Source organism: Cyprinodon variegatus, unplaced genomic scaffold (genome assembly GCF_000732505.1).
Source record: "Cyprinodon variegatus isolate N-32 unplaced genomic scaffold, C_variegatus-1.0 Scaffold17, whole genome shotgun sequence".
Lineage (NCBI taxonomy): Eukaryota > Metazoa > Chordata > Actinopteri > Cyprinodontiformes > Cyprinodontidae > Cyprinodon > Cyprinodon variegatus.
In genome coordinates, this window is record NW_015150470.1 from 1,042,381 (window position 1) to 1,047,014 (window position 4,634).

Sequence of the window (4,634 nt, forward strand, 5' to 3'; positions counted from 1 at the left end):
CAATTATATTTAGGTTTAAAAACTACAAAATGTAAGTGCAAGTATAAGCATTAATGCCCCTAAGGTTATGTTGTACCAAAAAAAGAAAAAGTGTTTCTTTCCCTTCCAGAGTCTTTTCATGAATTTCTTGTAGAAGCACTTTTGTTATTTTTCTTAATATATTTGGAAAAGTTGGCGCTCCTTTTTACTGAGTTGATATTAATTATTGCCATCAAAATATCCAGTTTTTAAATGTTACAAAGGTAATACATTTTGATTTTTTAAACTATGTCACCGACTGCCCTATAAAGGGTTAAACAGCATCATTACAGAAATGAGAAATCAAGCATCTCTAGTCCTTTTCATAAAACATAACAGGTCCAATCTGCAAAGATCAGCTTTGACATTAGAATATCAGAAACATCCATACAAGCAAACAAGCACCAAATCCGCATATTTCAAGAATTAAAAACTTGCTAGATACATGGTCCAAATTACCATGTTAAAACTAACACTGATAAAAATCACAATTTAAACTACAAAAAAACCCCGCTGGAAATCAAAACATTTAAACACATAAGAATGCACTGCTTTGGATTTTGGTGATATATTTGACTTCAAATCACAGAAAAAAAATATGATGAATTGAAAGCAATAAAAATGTTTGAGGCAGAATCTGTTGTAAGCAACAGTTATTTCTTAGAGAGGAGAAACAGGGTCAGCGGGATAACAAGCGCAGATGACCATCATTACAAGTGAGAGTGCAAAAGGTTCAAAGCAGAAGTGAAGTAGGAGCAGGAGGGAAATAAAACCAGGTGGAAATAGGAGAAAGCACTTTCCCTCTGCCACATCGGGGGACTAAGTTCGAGGGGAGCAGCACGGCACTGAGCGAAGGTGACTGGTGGTTTTCTCTTTGCTAAATCAAATAGGTGATGAACTCAGTGCCAGAGCCATTTGTCACCCCTCTGCTGCTGTTTTTTTTTGCTGTACAGCAGTGACTTTGACCAAGGTTATCAGGCTGCTCAGTGCTCTGCCGCGCGTGCACAGGTGTCTGCTGCAGGTGCATGATGTCTGACCTGTTTTCTTTAGATTTATGGTCGTTTTCAACTTTAAAAATATGTTTTGTCTACTTACAGGTGGATGTAAAAAGTTTTTTTTATATATATATATATATATATATATATATATATATATATATATATATATTTGCAATGGATTTTGCAAATATTATTCAGGCTTTTTTCCCCTCTTGGTTATATGAATTACTGCATATCATTTAATTTTGGTGGAGGTTTTAGTGTTTTTAGTTTGGTGCATTTGGGGGATATTTATTAAATCTTTGCTATTTTTGTTTTTACACTCCTTGAACGGTTTCACATTTTATCACATCACAAAATGTAATGCATTTTATTTGGATTTTATCTAGTTGTACATATCCCTTAAGTAGAAATAAAATGATTAATTATTTCTATGTTTTTTTTTTAAATAAAAATAGTGTTGCATTTGTACTCATATCCCTGACTCTTAACTTTGTGGAACCACTTCTCAGGGGCAGATAAAGCTGCACGCCTTTAGGGCTAGTTGACATTTTTACAAGGCTCACGCATCCAAAGACTTATGTGCAAAAATCTCCCCCACGATTTAGAAAGTTTTTATGATTTCAAGTGAAACCGTTGCCTGTTCTTCTTTACAAATAGCTGAAGCTCAGTCACTTTTAACCATTTAGTTGTCAGCTCTGACTTTTCTATTTTAACACATTGATATTATTTGATTGAAGACTATTAAGTAACATATAAGTGGAAATAGCAGGTCATCTCTGTTTCAACATCTTTACAAATGAAACTCTCAAAAGTGTGCTGTACTGTTTGATTCAGGCTGCACCTCTTCACCCCGATGTCCTAAAATAAAACCTAGTAGAGCTAACTGTCTTCACAAGTCCCTGAATTAGTAAATTGAGTTAACCTGTGTGTGATTTAAGCTCAGTATAGATGCAGCTGTTTTGTAGGAAACATCTTGTACCATTGATTATGCTGGTCTATTACATAAACGACAATATGATACATCAAAATGTTATGTTGCAAAATGTAAAATGCCAATAAGGGCATGATTACTTCCGCAGGAGTAGGTTTGATTGCTGCGTTTCACGGTTTTCAACTCATCTTGTACCTATTAGCTAAAAGATTAACTGTGAGTTAGTTTTCTCTGCAGCAGAAAAGGTCTGCTATCCTCTAAGGTCTCTTCTGATGCACATGCATCTCCCTACATTCGTTTCTCCAGGACAGATTCACCCCCCCTCTACCCACCTCACCACCACACTCTCCCACACTTACAGCTCCTCAGATGTGATAGCTGACACCAGAGGCTTTTAATTCCAGTGTAAATACAAATACTCTCCCAGACAGCTATCAATTATGCATGCCACTAATTGAGTTAAATGTTGTGCTTTTAGCTGCCGGGGGACCCTGGGTCACATGCAAAAAGCCTGAAACTGAAATCCCACACATGCACTCGCACTTATGAAAATAGCTGCACTCAGATATGTTCGAGGACCTTTAGTGATTTTGTACTTTAAAAATAAAGTAGAGAAAAGAGGTAACTGAGACGACCACTTCCTGAGAACATGTCGGCCCTTTATGGTTCGCAGCAGGATGTTAGATATATTCCATACATTATTATGTAAGTATGTAATGTGAATTTAAATAGACCCTTTCACAGGCACAAAATAGAAAAGTGCTTTTCAACAAGAAAGAATACAAGATTCATATAAATACAATGCATAAAACATAAAGCAAAAACAAAAAGGCCAGGGAAAGCACTTATCTACTTGAAAACATGTTCAGATGAAGGAGTGGAGCTGCTTTTTGAAAGAGTCAACTGAAGGTACGCGACATGTTCCACCCTGAGGCTCGATCCCCTCCGCTCCCCAGAGGGGGCGAGATGTGAGGCAGGTCGGAGATTTAAGAGGGGGGCTGACCATGAAGTGCTCTCAAAAGGTTTTAAAATGAGCAAACCGGTAATCAGTGAGGGGAGTCTAGCTAGATGGGATTTCTGTTGCATGCGGTGGTAAAAAAAAAAAACAATCAGCATCATAGTGTAATCTTGTAGTTCCAGTTTTGATACATTTGATCCTAATGTTCTTCAAAAGTAGAGCTGTTGGAAAAACGAAAGCTAAATATACAGGATTCTTATAATGGGTGAAATAAAATCGCTTCTAGATTTTGTCTAATCTGATTTGCAGATATTTCTAACAAAGTTCCTGTAGTGCATTTCAATAAGGATGGCAGCTAATTGCACATTTAAAAAGCTAGACATTTTTAAAAAGATTATTATGTTTGGAAAATGAATCACAATAGTTAAAGTTAAACCCAAACTGCTAATAGATAAGGCAAGGCAGGGCAAGTTTATTTGTCAAGCACAATTCAGCAAATGGACAATTTAAAGTGCTTTACATGAATTAGATCATAAAATATAAGAAAAAAATACAAGCAGAATAAAAGTAAGTAAAGATTAAAAAAAAATGTAAAACAAATATAACAATTTGAGGCCAGATAAGGAGATACTATGCTGGACCATGAGGACCACTCCCTGAAGGACACTCTCTCTGCTCTGGAGAGCAGCTTCAGTGAAAGACTGATACACCCTCGCTGTATAAAGGAGAGATTCCGCAGATCCTTTCTTCCTGCTGCTGTCAGACTGTACAACCAACAATGCTAGCTCCGTATCAACCATATGTCCACCGTCACTTTACCTGTTATTATTGCATATCTATTGTATACTTCGCTCATATTTATTTAACTCTGCAATAATTTATACAATCAATCATTTGCACAGAACTTTACTGTTGTCACTCTATACCAGTGTTTGTAACCTTAGCCTAAGCCATTTAACTGTTCACACCAAGTGTGATGGCCTTGTCTGTGTATACTTAATATATATTTTCTATATATTTTTAACATTTTTTATATTTTGTATTCTTTCTTTTTTTCCTACTGTACTGTTCACTGTGATGCAACGCTGCAAATTCCCCATTGTGGGACAAATAAAGGATTATCTTATCTTATCTTATACGAACACCTATTGATGCTAGCGCATCACAGATGCAAAGCCGAAGTTAAAATGCATATAAATAGTTGATTTCTGTGCTAATAACCTGTTGGTTTACTTGATGATCAGCTGGAGCTCAAACTACAAACCTACATGCTTCTACATCTCCATGTAGGCTATTTTAACCTTGTAGAAGACGACACCAGAACAACAGAGGAAGTTAGAAAAGTGTGAAAAGTACAAGAACTATTGCAGTGGTGATTGAGTTCAGTTATTCTGAGCTTTATGCTCTGTTTATTTGCTTTGATGGATAATTAGTTGGTAATTAGGCCTCTGCATTTCTGAGATACAGTTCCAGGTATCTTTGTGTTTTAAAAAGTTGTTTTTTGTTTAAACATTTTCCTTATGGTTTCTTCTTATGTCTAACGTTCTTCCTCTGTGCCTTGGCAGGATTGCCAAAAAATGTGCAGGGTGCTGTACATCAGGACACACATGAAAATATGCAAACACAACAAAAGAAGAGGCCTCGCACAATAGATAAAAGCTGACAGTTTGGAAATTGAGCCTTGGGACCGATGGAGGCGCCCAGGCAGCATCCAGATCTAAACCAC